The sequence below is a fragment of the Saccopteryx bilineata genome, chromosome 10 (genome assembly GCF_036850765.1).
Source record: "Saccopteryx bilineata isolate mSacBil1 chromosome 10, mSacBil1_pri_phased_curated, whole genome shotgun sequence".
In the NCBI taxonomy this organism is placed as follows: domain Eukaryota; kingdom Metazoa; phylum Chordata; class Mammalia; order Chiroptera; family Emballonuridae; genus Saccopteryx; species Saccopteryx bilineata.
This window is the reverse complement of record NC_089499.1, coordinates 21,466,445-21,493,485: the sequence shown is the minus strand read 5'-3', so window position 1 is coordinate 21,493,485 and position 27,041 is coordinate 21,466,445. Positions and strand designations below refer to the sequence as shown.

At 37.2% G+C, this 27,041-nt stretch overlaps 1 protein-coding gene across 1 annotated transcript in view; it reads left to right on the top strand.

Moving 5' to 3' along the window:
* LOC136313985 (uncharacterized) overlaps nucleotides 1-27,041 on the top strand; it is a 601,801-nt gene that overhangs the window by 468,864 nt on the left and 105,896 nt on the right. The gene's annotated exons all lie outside the window — the stretch shown is intronic.

Genomic DNA, 27,041 nt, shown 5'->3' with positions numbered 1-27,041 from the left:
CAGAGGAGGCAAGTTAAACGTCATATCTAAGACCAAAACAAACAAACAAACAAAAGACATGGTATCAGAGATTTATTTTGTCTGTCTTGCCCATGGCTATATCTCTGTGCTGCCATATACATATTTAACATTAATAGGCGTTCAATATGTTTTGTGTTGAATCTGAATGGATGGATGTATGTATAGAAAAACATTTCAATTTAAAAAGAATGTGTTGTGCAAAAAGAATATGAAGACAAAACCCTGTTTAAGGCCATCTTTGCAATTTTACAGCCAGGAACTCTAACTTCAAAAATTTCATTAAACCTATATATCAATTTGAAGAGAATAGATGTTTATTATCTTTAAGCTTCCCATCCATTAAAATGGTGTGACTACATTTATTTAAATCCTTTTTTATTTTTTTATTACCATTAATTAGGTTTTAGCATACAAGTCTTGTACATATTTTGTTAGATTCCTAAGTATTTTTTGAGTGTTTGTAAATATATTTTAATTTTAAGTGTGTATTATGTACAAATTCAATTAATTTGTGTATGTCTAACTTAGACTTTGCTGAACATACTCATTAGTTCTAGGAATTTTTGTAGATTCCCTGGGATTTTCTATGTGAACATTTATATGGAAATAAAGATAGTTTTTGTTCTTTCCTGATCTGTATGCTTTTCATTTCCTCTTCTTGCCATATTGCACTGGGTACTACTTTCAGTACTTTGTTGAAGAAGAGTGCTGAAGGTGGCTATCCTTGCCTTATTCCTGATGTTATGGGAACTAGGTCTGTCACCATTAAGCATAGTGTTAGCTGTAGGTACTTGGTAGCTGTACTTTATAATGTTAAGGAAGTTTCCTTCTATTCCTCTTTTTAAAATTTTTTTTAATTTTAATTTAATTTTATTTATTCATTTTTAGAGAGGAGAGAGAGACAGAGAGAGAAGGGGGGAGGAGCTGGAAGCATCAACTCCCATATGTGCCTTGACCAGGCAAGCCCAGGGTTTCGAACCGGCAACCTCAGCATTTCCAGATTGACGCTTTATCCACTGCGCCACCACAGGTCTTTTTAAATTTTTAATCATAAATGTATATTGAAAATTTTCAAAAGCTTTTTCTAAGCCCTGGCTGGTTGGCTCAGTGGTAGAGCGTCTGCCTGGCGTGCAGAAGTCCTGGGTTTGATTCCCGGCCAGGGCATACAGGAGAAGTGCCCATCTGCTTCTCCACCCCTCCCCCTCTCCTTCCTCTCTGTCTCTCTCTTCCCCTCCAGCAGCCAAGGCTCCATTGGAGCAAGGATGGCCCGGGCGCTAGGGATGGCTCCATGGCCTCTGCCTCAGGCGCTAGAGTGGCTCTGGTCACAACAGAAGCAACGCCCTGAAATGACAGAGCATTGCCCCCTGGTGGGCATGCCGGGTGGATCCCGGTCAGGCGCATGTGGGAGTCTGTTTGACTGCCTCCCCGTTTCCAGCTTCAGAAAAATACAAAAAAAAAAAAAAAGCAATCAATGAACAACTCAAGTGTCGCAATGAAAAACTGATGATTGATGCTTCTCATCTCCATTCCTGTCTGTCTTTCCCTATCTATCCCTCTCTCTGACTCTCAGTCTCTGTAAAAAACAAAAACAACAAAGAAGAGCTTTTTCTACATTGATTAATCCTATGAATTTTTTTAAAAAGTCTGTTAGTATAATAGAATACATTGATTTATTTTCAAATAGTAAGTTGACTCTCTATCCCTGGTAAACCCCATTTATTAATGTTGTGTGATTTTTTTTTTCATATTGCTGAATTCTATTGCTAACATTTTATTAAGGATTTTTGCCTCTATATTAATGAGGGATATTATTATATTATCATTTTTCTTTTTTGATTTTGGTTTTATATTATCTTTGTCTAGTTTGGGTATAAAATTAATACTAGCCTCATAAAAACAACCAGGAAATGTTCCCTCCACTTTTATTCTATGGGAGAGATTGTGGGAAATTGTTAATTAAGTCTTTAAAATTTTGGTAAAATTTTTTAGTGAAACCACCTGGATCCGAAGATTTTAAGGGGACAAGTTTTTAAATTATTAATTCACTTTTATTAATATATTGTTATTCAAATTATTTCCTACCGGGTAAGTTATGTTAGTTTGTGTTTTTTGAAAAATTACTCCATTCTTCTCAAATATGTGTGTAGAGTTGTTTTTAGTATTCTCTTTTCCTTTCAATGTCTATAGTATCTGTAATGATTCCTGTTTCATTCCTGTTGTTAGTAATTTGTATCTTTTCTATTTTTTTCCTTGTCAGTCTTGCTAGAGGTTTATTGCTTTTGTTATAATTTCAAATAAGAAGAATTTCAGCTATATTCCAGAACTATTTGTTGTTGTTCAATGTTTTGTCCTTTAAAAATTTTTCTTTGAGGCTTTCTTTTAACTTTGTATTATTTAGAAGTGTGCTGTTTAGCTTTCAAATGTTTGGAGATCTTCCTCTGAGCTTTCTGATATCTGTATTTAGTGTGATTCTATTGGGGTCAGAAAATATATTCTATATTTCAATCCTTTTAAATTGGTCAGAGTTTATTTTATGTCCCTGGATGTCGTCTATCTTTGAACTACATAAATGTGGTTAGATCCTGTTTGTTGGCGCTGCTTTTGAGTTTTTCTATATTCTTGCTGCTTTTCCATCTGGTTGTATCAATTACTGAGAGAGTGGTGTTGAAGTCTCCATATATCTTTGGATTTGTCATTTTAGATATACCACAGTTTGGTTTACCTTTTTGCACTTCTTGCAGCTCTGTTGTTTGGTGGATACACATAGAGGGTTGCTATGTCTTATTGATAGATTGACCTTTATATAATTTTAAAATGTCACTGTATGTCTCTGGTAATTTCCTTTGCTCTGAAGTCTAATTTGTCTGATATTAAAATAGCCACTTCTGCTTCCTTTTGATTAATAATTGCATAACATATCTTTTTTATCCTCTTTTTAATTTTTCTACATTGTTATATATTTGAAGCTAATTTCTTATAGACAACATATAATGAGTGGGCCATGTTTTTAATCCACTCAGACAAACTCTGCACTTTAATTGGTATACCTCAACTACTTACGTTAAATGTAATTATAGATATTAGGTCTTTAAATCTGCCATGTTTTTCCTGCCTGTTCACTTTGGTTTTTTTCTTTCTCAGTTTTCTTTTTTTCTGTCTCCCTGTGGGATATTTGAACATCTTCTGTATTGAATTTTTGATTAATCTGCAGTGATTTTGAGTGTGTATGTTTTTTTTTTCTTTTGTATTGCTCTTTTAGTGATTACCCTATGCATTACATTATATAATATATACATACTCAGCCTTCTGGTGCTAACATTTCACTAGCTTGAATAAAGTATAGAAAATTTACATCCCTTTATCAACCCCAATTCACCATGTAATTTTCTTAAAATGCAAATGGGTGGCATGGCCTTCTTACCCCTGCATGATAGTGGAAGCCTGACCCCACTTGGCCCCCTATGGCTTTGCCCCAACAGGGAGCTGGAACACCTTACTACTGCTGATGGGGGTAAAAGCTCATAATTCCCACAGCTACTGCAGGGGTAACTTTATTATCCCCTGGCTAAAATGAAAGTCTTAGCTTCTTACGCAGTACTTCTCTGATACCACGCTGGTGAAAGTAACATGAAAACTTGGAGAAGGTGGGAGTCTAGGGTCCTTCTCAGGTTTTGCTGGTAGGGTGGTCCCATAGTTCACCTCGTGGTGTTTGTTGGTGTAGCGTCGGTATTGATGAAAAGTTTTTGTCTTGCTAGGATGTCCCTCTTCTGATTCTTTGTCTAGAAAGAGCAGGCTTTGGCAGGGGGAGAGTGTGGTCTGTGTGGACCTATTAATGTTTCCGAATTTCTGGCTTTTTAGATCCTAAGTCTGGATATATGAAGTAGAAAGTAAACCCAGAGAACTTACCATTATGTCATTCCTTAGGTCCCGAGGTCCCTGGCTGGTTTGCCTTCTTCCCTCTGCTTTTCAAAATCTTATATTTGTTTTATATGTAATATTAAGGATTGTGGTTGTATGTAGTAAGAACAGAGAAACATGTCTACTACATATTTCCCAAAAGAGAATTCCACATTATTTATTTTTTCATCAACATTTAGAACTTCTCTCATGAGGGAACTGAACTGATATATGTATTTTTTCTATCAGGTTCAGGGTCATTACTCTCTTTTTCTCCACTGGCACTAAAGATGGTTCTGATTTGTGTTAACTTTTTTGGTTTGTTTTTCATGTTGGATTCTGATTGTTGTAATAAAGTATAAGACTGTTCAATACGTTTCCAACAAGATTGTCTCTAGTAATTCAAATTAATAAATGTTTTATAATCAAAACTACAATGAGATACCACCTCACACCTGTTAGATTAGCTATTATCAACAAGACAGGTAATAACAAGTGTTGGAGAGGCTGTGGGGAAAAAGGAACCCTCATCCACTGTTAGTAGGAATGTAAAATAGTACAACCATTATAGAAGAAAGTATGGTGGTACCTCAAAAAACTGAAAATAGAACTACCATATGACCCAGCAATCGCTCCACTGGGAATATACCCCCATAACTCAAAAACACTGGTACGTAAAGACACATGCAGCCCCATATTCATTGCGGCATTGTTCACAGTGGCCAAGACATGGAAACAACCAAAAAGCCCTTCAATAGATGACTGAATAAAGAAGATGTGGTACATATATACTATGGAATACTACTCAGCCATAAGAAATGATGACATCAGATCATTTACAACAACATGGATGGACCTTGATAACATTATATTGAGTGAAATAAGTAAATTAGAAAAAACTAAGAACTATATGATTCCATACATAGATGGGACATAAAAATGAGACTCAGAGACATGGACAAGAGTGTGGTGGTTACTGGGGGTGGGGGAGGAGAGGGAGGGTGTGAGGGGAGGGGCACAAAGAAAACCAGATAGAAGGTGACAGAAGACAATTTGACTTTGGGTGATGAGTATGCAACATAATTAAATGTCAAAATAACCTGGAGATGTTTTCTCTGAACATATATACCCTAATTTATTAATGTCACCCCATTAAAATTAATTAAAGACAAAAAAAGAAATGTTTTATAATACTGATATGTTTCAATTAGTATGCTGAGCCTATAGGATGGTTTTGTGTTGTTTTTTTTTTGTGTGTGTGAGAGAGACAGAGATAGGGACAGATAGGGACAGACAGACAGGAAGGGAGACAGATGAGAAACATCAATTCTTTGTTGTGGTGCCTTAGTAGTTTAGTGATTACTTTCTCATATGTGCCTTGACCAGGCAAGCCCAGGGTTTTGAACCGGCAACCTCAGCATTTCCAGGTCGACGCTTTATCCACTGTGCCACCACAGGTCAGGCTGTACTTAGGTTTCGATATTTACTTCTATATGTATATAGTAGTCTGTCTTATCATCAGTTTAACCATTACTTTTAGGGCAGGGGAAACTATATGCCCTTTATCACCTTACGTGTTTAGCTTTTGGTTGTTTATGTCTCCCATAAAGAACTAAAATTTTGATAATGCTTTTCATGTTGTGAATAATTTTTATGGGCACTTTTCCACTAATAATATCATTGATTGAGCTCTTTCTTTACGTGAGGCATTGTGCTTTATATAATCTGATGCATTCAATTTCCTTAATCCTGTAAGATAGGTATTGTTATCATCCCTTTTTTCCAGCAGATGAAACTGTTTCCTGTAGCTTCCCAAGGTGACATGGATAGCGCATGTTGGTGAGCAGTTTATAACTTGGAGGGTCTGACTTCAAGAGTGCTCTTTCTCGGCGACCTTGTTTCATGACCTCTTACTTCATATTACCAAAGAAAGTGCAATAATTCAGAGACGCTAAGTAAACTTGGCCTAGGGTAACTATGTACGTTCTCTAGCTTCAAATTCTCTATTTTTTTCATTATACCGGAAGACCACTGTGCAAGTAAGTGTTTGTTATAAAAATAAAGACTTGGGAGCACTTCCTCAATGCATTATATTTTTTTTCCCTCAGACTTCTGAGATCTTAGCATGTTAATGTAAATTGCTTGTTAAGTGAGTCAGAGAAAGAGAGAAGGGGTAGGTAGACGGAGGTGGAAGAAGGTGCATTTCGTTATGAGATTGGGTATTTGTGACTTCTACCAATGTTTTGTTTCTTTTTACATTTTCTTAAAATTTATTTTTTTATTAAATCACTGGGGTGACATTGGTTAATAAGGTTATATACATTTCAAGTGTAGCTTTTCTATGATACGTGATCTGTATATTGTCCTGTGGGCCCACCACCCAAAGTCAAATCACCTGCCATCACCACAAATGTTTCTGTTTTACAAACTGAAATATAAATGTCTTCATGCTTATTGTCAGCATTCAATTGTCAATCAAGATCTACCTGAAAGAGCTTTACATCAGGTTTTATTTGGCTCTCCTTTTTAAATAGAGAGGGATAAGAAGAAAACAAATAAAAACCAAAAAGCTATACCTGTGGTCATGGCAATCACCAACCACTAAAGCTAGCTTCAAATTCTTTTTAAAGTAATGGGTCCAAAACAGATAGAATAAAAAAAACATCTGTATATGTTCAGGGAACAGACAAAGCATGAGCCGTAAACAACTTGCTTTATAAAGTACAAATTGGGCTAGACAAGTTTGGTCACACTCTTCCAGTTGAATCACTGAGTTAGTGAATGAAGAGAACAAAGCAAGTAAACTGTATTTAATACATGAGCTAGGAACATTGTCCTTAAAAGTTAAACTCAAGGAGAAGGAAGTGGAGGAAAACCTCGCCAAGCCAAATGAAATACGGAGATTATTGATTTGTTACTTGAATAATGAGGAGGAGCCAGAAAGCAAGAAATCAGAATCCAGTGAAATTGGAGTGGTGCAAACAATAAACAGATTGCTACTCTAGAGCTGAATCCTGTGAATGCGTTTGCTAGAACTCTAGCTATGTTCTAGTTTGTGCTAAAAACTCCAAGGCAGGCGTCATAATCTACTATCACCTTGTACATGACAAGCCGTTTGACGGTCTAGCTATTCTCATCAAATCTACATACCTGGACTGCTGTTACATGGCACTACCATTGTGGTTGCTTTAATTTGTGCTCTTCAGGGCCTCGGGGACACTTTCTTGCATCCAGAGAGCTTGTTTGTGAGGTACTAAGAGTTTTTCTAAATTTACAGCAGTTAAGAGTTTTTATCCTTGCCTTTCTTCTTCCAGAGAGGTATCATCTCTCAAGTGTTGGACTGTGGAGCTACATTCAAGCATGTTGGCAGTTCTGTGGTTTTGTTTTCTTACAGTCCTTCCAGATAGAGAAAGATCTTCTTGGCAGCCCTCTGGCTCCCTTGATATGCAGGTAGTCAGCTCATCCTTTTTCAAAGAAACTGTCTTCCCCTTCCATTTCTAGTTAGCCACTCTCCTGTAAATCAGAACACTACACTTCAGCATTTTCTTTCTCTCAAAGACTTATACTGCTGACCGGGCGGTGGCACAGTGGATAGAGCGTCAGACTGGGATGCGGAAGACCCAGGTTCGAGACCCCGAGGTAGCCAGTTTGAGCGAGGGCTCATCTGGTTTGAGCAAAATCTCACCAGATTGAGCCCAAGGTCGCTGGCTCGAGCAAGGGGTTACTCAGTCTGCTGAAGGCCCGTGGTCAAGGCACGTATGAGAAGGCAATCAATGAACAGTTAAAGTGTTGCAAAGCGCAACAAAAAACTGATGGTTGATGCTTCTCATCTCTCCATTCCTGTCTGTCTGTCCCTCTCTCTGACTCTCTCTCTGTCTCTGTAAAAAAAATACAAAAAACAAAACAAAACAAAAAACCCTTATACTGTATGTTAACCATGTGAATAGAGCCAAGGATACCATGCTATGTTCTAGAGCAGGCTATTTTGAAATAAGATGCATCTTGGAAGCCATAAATTCTTTTGTTTGACTAATTATACTTTTCCCAAATGACTTTAGCATTGTAAACTTTCCTCTTTCTTTCTTTTCAAAATGAAGAATTGATCTTTTCTCCATATATACAAACAGATCGTCTTCCTGATGATGGTTAAGAAGATTGTGATAAGGAAAAGAATTATTTATTTATTTATTCATTTTAGAGAGGAGAGAGAGAGAGAGGGAGAGAGAGGGAGGAGGGGGGAGGAGCAGGAAGCATCAACTCCCATATATGCCTTGACCAGGCAAGCCCAGGGATTTGAACTGGCCACCTCTGTGTTTCCAGGTTGACGCTTTATCCACTGCGCCACCACAGGTCAGGCGGGAAAAGAAATTTAAATTATTACCTGCTTTTCATTGTTATAACCATTTCTTATACCTCTGAGTCCTTACCATCCTCGAGATACAATTCTTTGTTTTCACATTTGTCTTTGGATGTTGTGTTAAGAATGCTGGCCATCCTTCTCTATAATCACATGCCTTATTTCTTTCCTTGTTGCTGTCACTGAGATCTCCTTGTACACAAACGTGGGTGTGAAAAAGAATTTCCTATGATGTTGACAAATGGAGAAAATGAGACTTTTATTTTTTCTATTTTTAAATGGCTTTTCATGTGAGCTAACTGAATAAGGGAAGAAAGTTATAAGGAAACATACACTTGTTGATGATCAACTATGTACAGTACTGAGAATTGTTCTAGGTGATTAAGCAGGCATCCCCTTTTTAAAAGTTTAATCTTACTAATAAAACATACAAGATATTTTCATACTACAGATGAAAATGATCAGGTATTAGTGAGTCCCATATCACAGAGACTGAGAAATATAACCAAGCTGAAAACCCTGAACTGTCCATTTTCTAGTGTAAAGTATGCTCTTGTCCAGCATTTCCAGAACTGGTCCAAACAGTACCTACCCTTGCCTGCTCAGGTCCCTTCTTTTACAGACACACCCCTGCCGCTGTATTCCATTTCTACTATCTACTCTCCTCCATCAGCTTACCACAGTTATTGACAGCTTTAAAACTTATTTAGTGAAGGATCACTTAAATATAGAAGAGGATGCAAATAATGTATATAGCTGATTCATCTTTATAAAGTGGATATACCCATATCAGGTTACATCCCAGATCAAAAACTAGAGCATTATTCACACCAGAAGGTCTCCTTATCTTCCTCATGCCCCCTTCCAGGAGGTAACCCCAAAGGTAATCACTCTCCTGACTTCTAACAACAAAGATTAGTTTTGCCTGTTTTTGATCTTGAGATAAGAGTAGAATAATAGAGAATGTACTCCTTTGTATTTGACTTTTGTTCTATATTATTTTCATGAATAGCATACAGGTTTTTCTATTAAGCATTAGTCCATTCATTTTCATTATGTATAACACTCCATTATATATTATAGGCATTTTTCAACTTTTGATGGACAATTGTTCTTTTTCCGGTTTTCAGCTATTATAAATAATTCTGCTCTTAACATTCTTGAACAAGTCTCTTGATACACATTCATATGCATTTATGTCAGCTATACATCTAGGGGTAGAGTTGCTGGGTTTTATGGATGTGTATATGTTCAACGATGATGAAATCGGTTTTACACCAGCAGAGTACAGAGCCCCACTTCTTCAACAGCCTTGATGGCACTTACTATTGTCAGTCTTTTTAAATATTGCAACTGAGTTGATGTCTTTAGATATATCATCATGGTTTTCATTTATCTTTTTCTCATAATTCATGAGATTAATCACCATTTTGAATGTTCATTAAACTGATAATCTTTTGATCTTATATTTCTTACAACTCTAGGACTCTGGACTGCTGTTCTACAGGATAGAAGCTTTACTGTTAGATTTATGGCCCAAAGCACCTCAGATGTGTGAAGAAGCTACTCCCATTCACACCTTCTCTCAGCTTTTGGTGATGTGCAGTTTCATACCCCAGTTGAGTCAGTGCCCTGAGAATCTTTGGCAATTACTTTGTGACCACCAGGTCATTCCCAGTTCTACTATCTCATAAAGGTCACTCCTCTTCTCTAGTAACCTTTTACTTCGTAAATAAAGCTGTTGAATGCATAGTTTTTCTTGAGCTGAAATAAGTTTACCTGCTGTGTGCTGAGATCCAGCCCTACACAAAGGCCTTTCATGCCCATTTTACTTCTCTCTTCCTCTTTGATTTGTGTCTTTTAAGACTATAATTGTCTTGTTTGCTCAAGACTGTTCTACCTGCATGCTGCCTCTGAACATTCTACATCCGTGCACATTGAAGTGAGGGAGAATTGGCATCAAGTGTCTACTGCAGTTGTGTATATATTTTGAGAGGGAGCCACAACAGTTTTTAAAATGATACCCAATCATTAGAAACTGGGCTACAGTCTCTACTTCTTTAAAACCATTATCTTTTAACCCATCCCATCATGGCCAAAGAGAAAAGCCAAAGGACAGCATTCTTGCCCCAATAAATCAATTCAGAACCAAATAATTAGTCTTGGTATATGCTCAGTAATTTTATATCAAGAAAAATCAGTACTTGTATAATCTATAGCCTTGCTGTCATAGACAACTAATTTGAAATAAAGAAATTTCTACCTTGCGGCACAGAAGTACTTCTACAGTATGATAATGGCTCAGATGTGGGAGCCATTATGTTTTACTTTGATGAATAAAGAAAGCGTAGGGTATGATGTTAAGGATGTCAAACATAAAATCTAATTTTGCCTTCAAGGTTTTCTATAGTTGTCTTTTCAGTCTAGTTCTTTGAGTCTCCACTATTAGCCAGTGAGAAACACTCCCCCCCTCCCCATATTACTTACTGAGTTGTCTTGCATGAAAACATTTTTTTTTATTTCACTATGACAACTAAAATAAATAACCAATCAGGTAAATGAGCCTACAAAAGAAGACCCTCAGAAATGGATGTATAGTATTGAGAGGCTATAGTTTAGTTTGATCAGGCACAGTAACTGAGGATTTCTCTTTGCTCTCTCAATGCCTGAGGCAATATAATATGGGTTCCATTGGCTGTAAATGTCTTGGAGACAAGCTGTCAAGAAGCTTACTTTAGGTAATGTTCACAGGATATAAAAGTGGATTAAAAAAAAAGTATCATTATGTTATAGTTGACATGCATATTATATTAGTTTCACATGTGCAGTACAGTGTTTAGATATTTATATATACATACTTTACAAAGTGATCACCAGATAAGCCTAGTACCTACCTGATACCATACATAGTTACTATAATATTATTGGCTGTATTCCTTATGCTGCACTTTACGTCCTCATGACAGATTTTATAACTGGCAATTTGTATTTCCTAATCCTTTACACCTTGTTCCCCCCCATCCTCCTAACCCCTCTTTTATAGCAACCATAATTTTGTTCTCTGTGTCTATGTGTTTGTTTCTGTTTTGTTTTGTTAAGATTCCATGTATAAGTGAAATCATATGGTATCTGTCTTTTTCTCTCTTACTTATTTTACTTTACATAATACCCTCTAGGTCCATCCATGTTGTTGCAAATGGCAAGATTTTATTTTTTAGGGTTGGGTAATATTCCCTTGTATCTATATATGCGCCACATCCTCTTTATCCATTTGTCTATTGATGGACACCCAGTTTCCTTCCATATCTTGGCTATTGTAAATAATGTTGCAATAAAAATAGGACTGCATATATTTCTTTGAATTAGTGTTTTTTGATTTCTTTGGATAAATACCCAGAAGTGGGATTGCTGGGTTATATAATAGTTCTATTTATAATTTTTTGAGGAATCTCCATACTGTTTTCTATAGTGACTGCATTAGTTTGCAATCCCATCAACAGTGAAAAAGGGTCCCTTTTTCTCTACACCCTTACCAATGTTTAATCTTTGTTGATTTGATAATAATCATCTTAACATGAAAAAGATTATATCTTATTGTGGTTTTGATATGCATATCCCTGATGATTAGTGATATTGAGCATCTTTTCATGTGTCTGTTAACCATCTTTATATGCTCTTTGGGAAAATGTCTATTCAGGTTCTCTGTCCGTCTTTTAATTATATTGTTTTTTGTAATGTTAAATTGCATGAATTCTTTATATATTTTGGATATTAACCCCTTATCAAATAGATCATTTGCAAATATCTTCTCCCATTCAGTAAGTTGTGGGGTTTTTTTCCCCATTGATGATTGCCTTCACAGTGCAAAAGCTTTTTCGTTTGATAGAGTCTTATTTGTGTATTTTTGCTTTTGTTGTCTTTGACCTAGAAGGCATATTTAAAATAATATTTCTAAGACCAATAACAAAGTGTTTATTTCCTGTGTTTTCTCCTAGGAGTTTTATGGTTTCAGGTTTTTAAGTTTTCAATTCATTTGAGTTTATTTTTGCATATGGTATAACAAAGTGGTCTAGTACCTTTATTATAATTATTATTTTTTTTGCAAGTATCTGTCTGGTTTTCCCAGCAGCATTTATTATAAACTGTCTTTATTTCATAATATATTCTTGTGGGTTTTTTTGTAGATTAATTTAATTTATAAGTTTGGATCTATACTTGGGCTCTCTATTCTGTTCCATTCATCTATTTGTCTAATTCTGTGCTCATACCATACTGCTTTGTAGTATATCTGTAGTGAAATCAGGTAGCATGATACATCCAACTTTGTTCTTTTTTCTCAAGATTGCTTTGGCTATTTGAAGTCTTTTACAGTTCCATGTAAATTTTAGGATTATTTGTCTTTGTTTTGTTAAAAATGCCATTGATATTTTGATAGGGATTTAATTGAGACCCATCCATAGGACTATCATATCTTTATTGCTACACAAAGATATAAAAAAAATTATGTTAATAGTAGATGCAATTTTAGTCCCAGATGATAATATTTTTGGGGTACTGACCAACCAACTCATTACTAAAAGTGTGTATCCATTTCTAGAAAGCTGTATACCAAAATAATGACTTTGGGTATGTAACACTGTATCTTTAAACTTTAATTTTCTATTTATATGAACATAGGTTTTCCAATAGCTTTTAAATCTGAGATATAGCTCATTTTTAAGATTCCATTTTTTGAGGACAGATCAATAACTGTTGGCTCAAATAACTACTGACAATACCTACCTGGCCTCAAGAAGCTAAATTGCAAAGAGGGAATATATACCCTTGTATTAAAATTTATTATATTTTATTATATTTGATGCTCTGTTGCCTGTGTTCTCTTCCTTTCTTTTAGTTTAATTTTTTGGGTGACACTGGTTAACATAATTATACAGTTTTCAAGTGCCCAATTCTTATAACACATCTCTGTACACCATATTATGTGTACACCACCCCCAATCTGTTGGTTGTTTTCAATTACATATTTTAGTTTGAGCTTAGAATATTAATGAAATATACATTTCTTGGAATATCCAATTTTTTATGTGTGACTACTTGATGTATTCACCATTTCCACTGTAACATTCTATGTAGCAGACTCAAGAAAAGATCTACTTTAAAATCCCAGTTCCACCATTTACTTTCTTTGTACATTTGAGCTCCTCTTACAAGGAGAGAAGCAAAGAAAGTAAAAAAGATAATAAATCCTGGTGGCATTCAGGTTCTTGACTCCAGTGGTGCTCAAAACCATATGTACGTCCCTGGCCGGTTGGCTCAGTGGTAGAGCGTTGGCCTGGCGTGCAAAAATCCCGGGTTCGATTCCTGGCCAGGGCACACAGGAGAAGCGCCCATCTGCTTCTCCACCCCTCCCCCTCTCCTTCCTCTCTGTCTCTCTCTTCCCCTCCCACAGCCGAGGCTCCATTGGAGCAAAGATGGCCCGGGCACTGGGGATGGCTCCATGGCCTCTGCCCCAGGTGCTAGAGTGGCTCTGGTCACAACAGAGCAACACCTGGAGGGGCAGAGCATTGCCCCCTGGTGGGCAGAGCGTCGCCCCTGGTGGGCATGCCGGGTGGATCCCGGTGGGGCGTGTGCGGGAGTCTGTCTGTCTCTCCCTGTTTCCAGCTTCAGAAAAATACAAAAACAAACAAAAAAACACATTTGTACACCTTCCCTCCTGAAGTTACCGAGTCCTTCCTAGATTCCAAGAGCCAGTAATTCTCCTTCTGCTTTATATAATACAAGTCGGGTTTCTAGTAGTTACAATGACTCATATGAGTTATGTTTCTTGATCAAAGTATATATTCATATTTGCCTGTGTCTCTGATTTCCCTTTTGACTTTTTATTGTTATTTTGCTTCGTATTTTAAAACTGTATATCATTTGTCACATAAATGAAAAGATTAATGAGCTGAGGTCATTCTTATAAAATGTGGTTTTCCAAAAGTCTTTATTCATGAGATCACACTCATACAATCTCATTACCATCCAAAAATAATCATAGAAAATATTATAATAATCTTAGGGTTTATAAGGGTAAGTATAGAAAAATGGTCATAAAGGTGAAGGGCACTGTACTATTCACTATTTGGGAAGATATTAAAAATGATGTATTTTCTCATTCTACATGAAATAAAGATTATGAAAATATCTAGCATTGCATATGTGGCTTATCACCATCATCATTGTCATCATGAATAACAGGTGTATCTTAGACTGACAGTCATCTCTCAGATTATTAAAGTATTAAACTTTTCAGTTTGATAATTCTAAGATTGTTACTAGAAAGCATCTCTTAAGATCTTTGCTTGATATTTTCTCTCTAAAAGAAGTTCACATCACATACAAGTTATTAAAAAAGAATTAGAAGATGCAGAAAATAGAGGAATTAATCAATGAGGATTGCTAATCAATCATGAGGACAGTAACAATTCTACCTCATGACTTTCATGGGCCTCTTCCTCCATAAAAATATATATATATATACATATATATATATTAAATTTTTATTTTAGGATACTGTTGGTGAGAATACAAATATACTAATATCATGTGATAAACTTTTTGTGGCCTAAAAGTTTAATTTTTTCTAATTAAAAATATGAAAGCGTTTTATAAGTTTTTAAAAGTATCATGGACCCTGTGTCACTGTGCCTAGTATGCTTGGTAGATGCATGGGCCCTGGACAGCAGGTCACCCCATTCACTCTCAGCTATTAATATATATTTAGATTATATTATCACATAATTAGACACTATCTTAGATAATGGGGAAAAAGCTCAGGAGGAATGAAATGTAGGACAGGTTAAGTTTTACTAGAAAGATAAAGCCAAGAGGAATAAACACGCACAAAACTTAAATCCTGATCCCAGTCATCTCAAAGATTATCAACAGAATCATATATGTTGGAAATGACTTCAGTCGTAATAGCACTTATAGAAGAAATTGCTTTTATTTACATAAACTAAGTATTTTGTGATAAATGTCTTCATTTGCTTCTTGCCTTATCTCAGCGAGAGAAAATTACCCTCTATGTAAATGCATTTCTGAAAGAAAATGACTGTTTTTGCCTTTTCCTGTTTATCCCAACATGCCTTTTAAGTTAACTGACTTTATAAGCTTTGGACTTGCAAATCTTTTAATCGAAGGAATGTCAAAGCCTAATGTGTCAGTGGAGACTCACGAGCACAGGGCTCATTTCATTTGTGAGACATGAAAAGTTGTAGCCCTTATTAAAAATTCTTACCCTCATTTCTGCTGAAAACAATGCCAGACATTAGAGGAATGTATGTGTGTGTGTGTGTCTGTGTGTGGGGAGGAGGTGTTTTTAATTAAGCTTTAAACAGGTTTACCAAGAGATGTCTTTGAGGACCTCTTTGTGCAAATTGGGCTGAGATTGATGCACATGTTAATATATTATAGTTAAATATAATCAGAGTTGTGTCATAGAATGAAGACTTTTTATTCTGTACTCTACAACAAAAATCCAACTCTCCTATAATCTAAAGCATGTCCTTTGCCTTAACATAAAAATGGATATTGTCTTACATATTTTGGATTGTCATTAACATTATGATAAAATTTCATGCTATTACTATCATTTTCCATGGTCACATATGTGAGGTTTGGAAAATATGTGGTGTTTCTTTCTGCGGGTTATAGAAAGAGACAGTTTGGATGAATTACTTCTGTCTAGACAGACTCCTGCCTTTTGTTGTGTCATTCATCAGGCAAGGAGAATAGGGAATCAAATGGAGATGAGGGATTCAGATGTTGCTCATACACAGACCACAACCTGATTTGAGCAGTATTAACGTGGTGCATATTAAACTCTAATAAAAGGTTGTATTTTTAGAGCAACAAAAGGACCATGTAAAATTCAGGCATAGCTGGCCATCAGGAGGACTATAAAACACTAGGGTTTGGTATGCATGCAGTGGTTATGAAACGCGACTGCAAGTGTTCCCCTAACCTGGAAAACAAAGCTTCAACTTAAACCTTAGGTGAACTGCTTTGGATCAGCTTATCAGGGCACACAGAAACCTACGTAACAATATCCCTAAGGGAATTCATCCTTAGGAGAGAGAGGCAAGGAGACCACAGGTTTCACAATAGTCAGTGTTGTCTGAGTGAGTTGGCCACGCATAGAAGCCAGCTGCCAGTCTTTTGCAGAGTTAACCTGAGTTTCGTAAGAAGCAGAAAGTTTCCTCTTGCACACTTCTCCTCTCATTTATCTTCCTGATCGATGGCTTGTTTGCACGGTTCTTATCCCAATAATCTAAATTATAGAGGTGCTGTCCTGCATATTGTCTAAGCGGGGATAAAAGCCTTTAGAAACTTTGATTTTCTGAAATGAAAACTGCATACACAGATTTACTCTCCAAATAAACACGAAGTAACTTACGCGCTAATAGCACACACGTTTTTGATGCTGCTTGAGGGAACTCTGAAGGATTTATGACTTTCCCTCTGACCATTGTAGACATACTTCAGAATTTCATCATCACTTTTGACAAAAAAAAAAAAAAAAAACCCACAAAAAAAAACCCTGGAGATGAAGGTTGTAGTTGAAAGTGCTCTAAACACCAAATATTGGTTAATATCTGAGGCTCTTCAGAATGCTACGGGAAATCCTAATTCAGCTGACCTTCCAAAATTAAAATCCAAATCTTCAAATCTTTGTGCTATTTTTCCAGTTTGTGTGAGCAAATAGAAGCAACTGTTGGACCATTTTCCATAATTAGACTAAATCACACTTTTTTTTTTTCACTAAACGAAGAACGAATTCCTCGTTTACCATATCATCTGACTTTTCTTTCCGTGACTCCTTTCTCCAAGCAAACCGACTTTGCAATCAGATGCCTCCTAGCTGGGTGTTCACGAGCTGTGATGGATTACTTTTAATAGGTGCTATTTTCCTACTTCATTAACTGCTCCTTATCTGGTGATGTTTCTTTGGGCAAGTTTGAAAAGCAACAATGGCTTAACCATTTACCCAAATAGGCAGTGACACTAAGTGTATTTTTAAAAAGTTGATTATGTACACACAAGGACGTGTTTATTTTGGGAGTATGTGTGAGTAAGAGCTTGAGTGTGCGTGAGTGCGTGTGCTTCTTTCAACTTAAAACCCCCCCTCCCCTCCGCCTGGCTGACTGCCATCTCCATGCCAGTCTCCAAGGCAACTTTCTTAAGGATAAAGTAGCAGAAATGTGAGGAGGCCGCTTGCCCACAAACAAAGCTGCCACAGCCCCACCAGAGGCCTGACTAGACGGAATCCCAGAACGCTCCACATTCCATGAGACTTATGCAGGTTACTGCAGTAGGCTCCCTTTAAAGGTACAGTGCCTCCGGTTCTGGGAGGAAAGTTAAAGAATGTCTTCTAACTGGTATTCCTACATATTGGAATGTAAACGCACAACCCACATGTCTCGACATCATTTTTCACTTCCCGTCCGCTTTGAATAACTTAAGTATTTCATATCTAGCATAGATTTTTGAGTGCTATTTGGAACTTTGCTTCCCAGAGACCATGACCTGATACAGTGTATTGGAAACTCCATCACTGGCATGAAATGAGAACTATGTGATGCTTTTAATGGTTTGTCCCGATCTGCTCTCACGATAAGAATATACTCGTTTTCTTTCTGATGAATCATAGTGGACTTATGCAAAACTATCCAATGAAGTATAAAATTGTTTGTTAAAAAATACTGCTGTGGATTGAATGTTTCTGTTTCCCATTCATATATTGAAATCCTATCCCCCAAAGATGATAGTATTAGTAGGTGAGGCTTTAGGGAGGTGCTTAGTCATGAGTGCGGAATCCTCATGAATGGGATTAGTGCTTTATGAAAGAGTCTCCAGAAAGATCCTCAGTGTCTTCTACTATCTTAGGACACAGTGAGAAGGTGTTGACTATGAACCAGGAAAAGCTGTCACGTGAGAATTTACTGTGCTAGCACCTTGATCTTGGACTTCTGGCCTCCAGAGCTGAAATAAATTTCCATTGCTATTAACCTATTCTGTCTGTAGTATTTGGTCCAAGGACTGAAACAGATATATACATAGGATATATCATTAGTTCTCAACCAGGAGCAGAATTTTCCCCCTGAGATACATGACAATGGAAACATTTTTGGCTATCACAACTGGATGGGGCCATGCTGCTGGCATCTACTGGGGAGGGTCCAGGTACGATTCTAAACATCTTACAATGCACAGGACAGCTCCCAGAACAAAGGCTTACTGGCCCCAAATGGCAATAACGCCACAGTTGAGAAACCCTGATATATATACATAGATGTAATATGTGTCTATATGTGTATACATACATACCATTTTAAAAATAAAAGTCCTAATATGTAGCATGCTCAAATAGGAATAAACTATGCTAAGGCACAGACTTCTAGCTAAGTTGTTTCTGTTCTGACTGCTCAGAATGGAACCTAGAATCTCATACAGCAGTTGTCAATCTTGGGTCTACTGTTTAGATTTATCTATACAATTTGTTTAGCCCTCCTACAACTGCAAGTGCTTACTTAAGACCACAAAGTATTACCTGAGAATACCAGACCTACCCTAGCGATTGGAAACTGGGACTAGTTTACTCTGTCTCTAAGAATAATTTCTATGCAATGAACTATAAATAATATGCGCAATGTTTTGACATGAACTATTAAGTCTTTCCCATTAGGAATTAGTAAAATGCTTAGTAAGGATGGCTAACGGAAACATTTGTGATTTGCAGCATTGACTTTGCTTGTTTCATCACCAGAGTTCTGCTAATGCTCCGCACAGTGTTTATCTAGTTTCCACCCAATACTATTCAGCACAGTTTCCTTATGTCGTTTTTTTAAAACAAACAAACAAACAAACTATGGAAAATTCTGAGTTTCAGGTTGTACAGATGCAAAACTCACTTCTGGAGGCAAACTAAGGAAGTTTTATTGGGCTAAGCATTGCTGCTTAAGGTGTGGTTACCTAAGCTGGCAAAGTGCCACAGACATTTGATTACCGGTCTGCAAGGATTTAGTTATAAAAATAGAAATGAAGCTTTTAGAAACTTCTATAGCAATTTGAGATGGCACATCTCATCAAACAGTTTGGGTATTGTTAAATTCACAGGTAACGTTGCAGGGGGATCATGGGCTATGATCTGGCCAGTGGGATCGAATAATCTCCTATGGTGAAATCATATATTGATCTGTAGTAAATGGGACATTAACAAAAAAACTGAATTTACCATTGATAAGTTGAGAAATAACATCATGTCTGCTATTTTTTTTTTTATTAACCTGGAAATGCCTTCTTATTTTATTCATGCATGGGTTAGTTTAGCTGATATCTGCGCATGTCTGTTTAAGTTACCCTGGTGTTCTGTTGCAATGTTGAGATTAGTTGCTTTCTCTTCTCAGGTTGTGTATGGATTGAGTACAACCTACAAAGGGTCTTCTCTTGGAGAGAAATGAACATCATCTGCATCAATAAGGATATACTAGATTATGCTGCTGTATTCCACAACCCCTGAATCTCAGAGGTTTATATCAGCAAAGGTTTATTTCTGGCTCATGGTACCCGCCTATCCTAGGTAGTGAGGGCTCTCTCATTGCTTTCATTGTAGTCACTCAGGAACCCAGGTTGATGGTATATTCGCCAAGTTTGACACTGTGACACCTGACCGGGGACAAAGGAAGATGTTGGTCGGTCTTTCATTTGGTAGCTAAATGCTATGCCTTTAGAAGTAACTCCCATGTCACCTCTCTCCTTTGTGGCCAGATCTACTCATTTGACCCCATCTAATAGTAAGAGAAAAGGGATGTACAACTACCCTGTCTTCATGAGGTGGGGGTCAGAGATATTCGGTGAGCCTCATTAATTACTATGACACTAGACCATGTCCTGGTATTACTATTAAGCACACAAGTTTGCTTGTAGAATCCCTGTGTTTTACTCTTTAGCATGTCACTTCCCCTTTTACAGAGACATATGAGGCTGGCTAGGGAAGCAAAAAGATCATTTCCTTTGACATCGGCTAGAATCCCAACTCTATAACTTAGTTGTGGCATAAGCATACACAAATTATTTAATCATTTTAAAATGGAACAATAATACCCACCTCATGGGTTGTAATGGAGATTAAACTGGATAACGTTTATTAAAAAGCCCTGTATATTGCTTTCTAAATGCAGGTAAATGAAAGTGTTTATAATTAGGCTATAATAGTTTCAGTTTAATTTCAAAAAGAAATCTTATTTTTATCAAGAAAAGCCTAAATAATATTGAAGTCAATTCAGTTGAACTTGGCTATTAAACCATGATAGATCCTCAAGCATCTTTACAATGTTGTCTGATGCTGTTAACCTAGCCAAAATGTCTGGAAGTAATCTTTATGACATCATAGTGGGTAAAAAAATATTCCTAGTCTTTCACACATTTCCCTGCTATAGCATTTTGTGGTCTTTATTGTTCTAGATTACTGTGTCATATTGCTTCTAGAAATTTAAAAATTTGACATGTGGGTCTTATTTTAAATCCCTGTTCAATTTTAGCTGACTTTTGGGATCACAATATATATATATATATATATATATATATATATATATATATATGATCACAAATATATAATTTATATATATTTCTATTTAAGAGTTGATTATGAAGGCTAATTCTTTTTAAAAGAAAGATCATGTAATAGACTTAAACTCAAACTAATACTGATAATCAAATATCTCAGAAGATTATTTCTGCAAATAGATGCTTTTGATGGTTAGAGAAATTCTGCATTTGTGATATGGAAAATGTCACCCAGCTAGGGTAAAACATTTGTAGTAACTCATTCCCACGGTAGGGGTACAAGTCAAATTTTGTAATCTTCTTTTTCTGGCTCTGCTACCAATGAACAGTTTGATTAAAGCACTGATTCCTCTCCCTCTCTTTCTTTTTCTGCTTCCTTCCCTTCCTCCCTCTCTAGACTGTGTTAGTGGAATGATTTCAAAAACTGATCTTTTGCAGTTATATTGGGGTTCCTGGGCCTAACTTCCACACAAAGATTTATCACTCCTGTTGTCATGAACACTATAGTACATTGATACAAAAATATTGCTTTTTTTTTTTAATTTTTTTTTAAGATACATTTATTTATTTATTCATTTTTAGAGAAGAGAGAGAGAGAGAGAGAGAGGAGAGAGAGACAGAGAGAGAGAGAGAGAAAGGGGAGGAGCTGGAAGCATCAACTCCCATATGTGCCTTGACCAGGCAAGCCCAGGGTTTCAAACCAGCGACCTCAGCATTTCCAGGTCGACGCTTTATTCACTGCGCCACCACAGGTCAGGCTTGCTATTTTTTTTTAATACCCATCCCTGTAACTTGCCTTCATGGGGCTTTGCAGCTCCTCCCTTTAAGAGGTGGAGCCTATTTCCCCACCCCTTTTATCTGGCCTGGCTGTGAGACTTGCTTTGCTCAGCAGGAGATGGTATGTCAGTTGAGAGCCTTGGCCTCAGGAGGCCTTATGTGCTCCGTTTTGTCTCTGGAACCTAGCCACTGCCAGGAGAGTGAGCCAGGCGAGCCTGCTGGAGGATGAGATACTGCAGGGAAGAGAGCCAAAGCATCCCAGCTGAGGTCATTCTAGACCAGCCAGAGTCCCAGATTTCAGCTGACTGCAGACCCAGGAGTGAGCCCACCAGAACTTCCCAGGTGCCCTCAGATGGAGGAGAAATGATTCACTGCAGCGTTTGAGTCACCCAGTGAGGGGGGTGGGGTGTTGTTGCTGCAGTTGTTACGTGTACCTGAGACATATGTAAACTTTCCAGGTCTGAGTAAAGCAATGGAGCAACAAAGTGTGTCTGTCACCAATGAATCCTGTGTCTCAGAGGCTCCCTCCCCAAATAAACATATTCTTTATTCTCCTGGGGCTTCTCATTTTACCATGGTATTCATTTCCTTTTCCTGATGTAACAAATTACTATAAATGTAATGGCTTAAAACAGCATGAGGTTATTATCTTATAATTCTAAAGCTAAGGTGTCCTAAAATCACATGTTTTTTGACACTTGGATTGACTGAGAATTTTAAAAATAATCGTCTTGATTTTTGGTTTGGTTTTGTCACTTAAGATGGTTTTTCTCAATGTTTTTTCTTTCCTTTTACATTTTACTATAAGCAACAACAACAGCAAAATACCAGGCTGTACTTCCAATATTTTCCTTGGAAACCTCCACAGTAAGTTATTGCTTAGAATTTCCACTCTTACTGTATTTGTAGGATACATTTCACCTAAGCTTTCTGCTACCATATAATAAGAATCCTCCTTCCTTCAATTTCCAATGACATTTTTTTCTTATTTCTTTCTGAACCCTTACTAACCATGCCTTTAAAGTCCAATTTCCACCAACAGTCAGTTTATGATGACTTGGATATTCTTTAAGAAATATAGGTTAGGCCCTGGCTGGTTGGCTCAGTGGTAGAGTGTCAGTCTGGCATGTGGAAGTCCCAGGTTTGATTCCCAGCCAGAGCACACAAGAGAATCACCCATCTGCTTCTCCACCCCTTCCTCCTCTCCTTTCTTTCTAACTTTCTCTTCCCCTCCCACGCAGCTAAGGCTCCACTGGAGGAGCAAAGTTGGCCTCTGCCTTGGGCGCTAGAATGGCTCCGATTGCAATGGAGCAATGGCCTAGATGCGCAGAGCATTGGCCCCTGGTGGGCGTGCCGGGTGGATCCTGGTCGGGCGCATGCGGGAGTCTGTCTCTCTGCCTCCCCACCTTTCACTTTAGAAAAATACAAAAAAAAGGGGGAGGATGAAAGAAAGAAAGAAAGGAATAAAGGAAGAAAAAAAGAAAGAAAGAAAGAAAGAGAGAGAGAGAGAAAGGAAAGAAAGAAAGAAAGAAAGAAAGAAAGAAAGAAAGAAAGAAAGAAAGAAAGGAAAGATAGGTTTTCTTTACTCTGCTCTTTACTTTCACCTAGATTCTCACTAGCAGAGTCATTAATATCCATATTTTCATGTACCATCTGTTTAAGCCACCGTAGGCACTCCCTGTCATGGTCATCAACATTTTCCCAGTCTCTGCCCATTGCCCAATTCCAAAGCCACTTCCACATTGTTTGTTGCTTTTTATAGCGGCAGCCCACTTCCAGTATCAAAGTCTGTATTTGTTTTCTGTTCCTGCTGTAACAAATTTAGTGGTTTTGAACAACAGGAATTCATTATCTTACATTTCTAGAGGATCGAAGTTCTAACATCAACATGTTGGCAGGGTTGCCTCCCTTCCGGTGCCTCTAAGGAGAATCCATGTCCTAGCCTTTCCAGCTTCTAGAGTCTGCATGCTTTCCTGGACATGTGACCCCTTTCTCTCTCTTCAATGCCAGAAGCATAGTGTCTTCCAACCTCAGTCTCTCTCCTTCCCTCTCTCTTACCTCTCCTTCTGTCATTATATGGCCTTCTCCGACTCTGGTACTATTACCTCCCTTTTACAAAGACTCCTATAATTACATAAGGCTAATCCAGATAATGTAAGCTAATCATCTTCCCGTATGGAGACTTTAATCAGATCTGTGAAGTTCCCTTTGCAATTGGAGATAATATAATTACAAGTTTTGGGAATTAGGACATGGACACCTGGGGGGGCATTATTCTACCCACCCACCACCACCACCACCTTTCTAGGTTTTCTTTTAATATTAAACCCCAAATCTACAACAAATAAGACTTTCACAAGTATTAGTAATGGGATGTGTGTATCAAAATGGGGTTTCTAAAAGAGGAAGGATAAACTTTGTCTTATCAAAAATGGAAGTACAGTGAAAAATAATACAACCACACATATTTCCTTAAAGAATTCCCTTTGGATTTTAAGCTATTCCTAAACAATTCATGATTGAAATACACTGCTCACAAAAATTAGGGGGTATTTCAAAATGAATATGAAGTGATAAAAATAAGAATCATTTCATTTTTTTGTTAAACAAGAACATCAGAAAAGCAAACAAGTCAAAGAAAGTTGTTCAATTATGCAAATGAGATGCAAAACCAACTTTTATTTCATTGGTGAAAACGCACTGTGCAAAAGGCTGCAAGTACTGGAGTATCCGCATGTTCCCTGACCCCCTAATTTTTGTGAGTAGTATAGCTGTAACTAGTATTAAAATTTTACTAGTAAGAAAGACCACTGTTCAGAGAAGTTTGTCAACAATGAGCAGAGAGTATCTTTGGATTAGCAGAAAGATGGAAATGTCCCATGCCCTGTCCTTTCTCTGATGCCGAAGTTGATATAATCCATTAATAAATTTAGATGAGGCTGTGCTTGGCCTCAAATGCTTATGGCCTGGTCAGATTTTCCAGTTTAGGAACAATGCATAGAGGCTAAACCAAACCTTTCAAGACCTTGCGAGTTATTTGTCCATATGGTGGCTTGGGGTTTGATCACACCTCACTCAGCTACCCCATTGTCATTGTTACTGTTGATCTTAAAATATCAGCTTCTTTTTAATGTCATTCCACAGTACTTGACACCGTGACCTTCAGCAACTGTTGACTGCCACAAGCTGATTACATCCTGCAGAGAAGAAAATTTTCCTTTTGTGTATTTTATTTGCCATCACCTCCCTGTGACCCCAGTTCTTGCTGTGTAAAATGCATAAGAACACAGAAGAAAAGTGCATAGGAAACAGATCTTTCCTCCTCCTCCCCCCAACCCATAATACTATTAAAATAGTACTTCTCAGTGTGTTCTACTGGCAAAAATGAAAATATTATTTTTTGTCCCTTCATGAAATCTAAATGTATGACCACATCTCCCACATTACTTCTCTGAAGGTCCTTGGACTCTGGTCCGAATACAGCTCTTTATATAGAAACAGATTATTTACTCTCCATCTAGGATGTGTCACTTCTGGTACTAAGGCACGGGCGGTGAAATAAAATCTTCAGCACTTTGTTAGGCTCTCTCCCTTTTCACATTCTGCCAAGCTTCCTGTTTGCTCTCTGAAAATTGGTTTTTCACGGTGAAGAACATCATCAAAGTAACTCCAAAATAACTCCCAAGTATTTTCTCCATAGAACATTTGGTCAGTTTAGAGCCCAGCTGTTGACAGATGCAAGTTACAAGCGAGTAGTTATTCTGTGATATTTACTCTCTTGCATTCACGTTATGCTTCTGTGACAGTGAAATACTGTGAACTGACTTTTTATATTAAGGTTAAAAAGAAATCCAGGGTGCTGCACCTGGAAGTCGATTTGATGCTTTGCAGACACGTTATTTCTTTCATTCCAGAGTTAATTTTCAGGTGCCATGAATCTGTCTCCTCACCCAAAACATTGGAGTCCATCTGGAGTTTCTTTAGTCTGGGTATGGATTTCCTTCTCCTCTCAAATCAAGGCAAGTTAGCATCATCAGAAACCTTCCGAGTTCCCATCTGCCACCTAATTTTAGATTTTGAGACGCCTACAGTATTTGCGAGTCCTGAAACTATACATGGTTCCCTCAAAGACTTTTTATGCTAAAACTTGTAGTATTGTGATGTATTTGTTTATGTTCTAGCATTTTATTTGCATGTGTGTGTGTGTGTAGGTATGTATTTTAATCCACTTGACCTTCAATAGGATTGGCGTTTCACACAGGGAAATTGTGTAGACACAGTATGATCTAGTGGTTAAAAGGAGGAGTTTGGGGTCAGGACTTACCAGTGTAAATTAGGACTCTTCCATTCACTATATTTGCATCCTTAGGTAAGTTACCTTTGCTCTACCAGACTCAGTTTCTCCTGTAAAATAGTGGTCATGAAACACCCTTCTCTATAGGGTTTTTGAGAGGATTTAATGAGATCCTAAAATTAAATAAATGTCTTAGCATGATGCTTGGCAGGTATTAAATGCTCAATAGTTTTCACGTTTTATTCTTTATCTTGACAAAGAGGTTCAGGAAAATTCCAATTTAAGTAGAATTATGATTCTGTGGTCTAAAATGGAATTGACATTTATTTACTCAGTATATATTTATTAAACACTCAATACTTGTTTGGTACTATTAATACATAAATTAAAAGTCCTTGACTTGAAGGAATTCAGAAGGAGAAAAGAGTAAAACAAAGGATGATAGCACCACACAGCTGTAATGGGTATTATGATAGAAGTGTGGACAAGGTGATATAAGAAAGAAGTGATACCTAACCCTGAGTGATGGGAAGAAAAGTCTAGATTGAGTCCTGAATGGCGGACAAGTAGAAATTCCCGAAGTGAAAAGGAAGTTTTTCTAGGCACAGAGTTAAGTAGACAATATATTAAAAAATAATCTAAAAATTGGATTACAACAGAAGAACTGAACTTAATTTCTAGCATGACTGTATATGGTCTGAAAACCTGGTTAAGGAAATAATTCATTGGGCAGGTCTCACTTAGGTAGCTCTATAGATATAGTGCTAACTGCTGTTCTTGTGCAAAAGTTTTAACAGTGACTAGTATTTATTTAATACCTGCTACGGACCAAATGCTGAATTTGAGGTTCTTTGCTTTAGAACCATTATCCTCTCAAAATATACCATATTTTATGATTTACAAGCTATGTACAGTGAGGCATGCCACCACTGCTGAAACTCTTCAGTAGAAAATGTGAGGAATGATACACAGATACTCTGTCCTTATGTTTATCATGAGGATTAGAGTTGCATACCTAAAAGAATTCCCTCTCGGATGCCACCAGTTTGTTTAAAATGATAATAGTCGATAACTGTCTGATTTAAA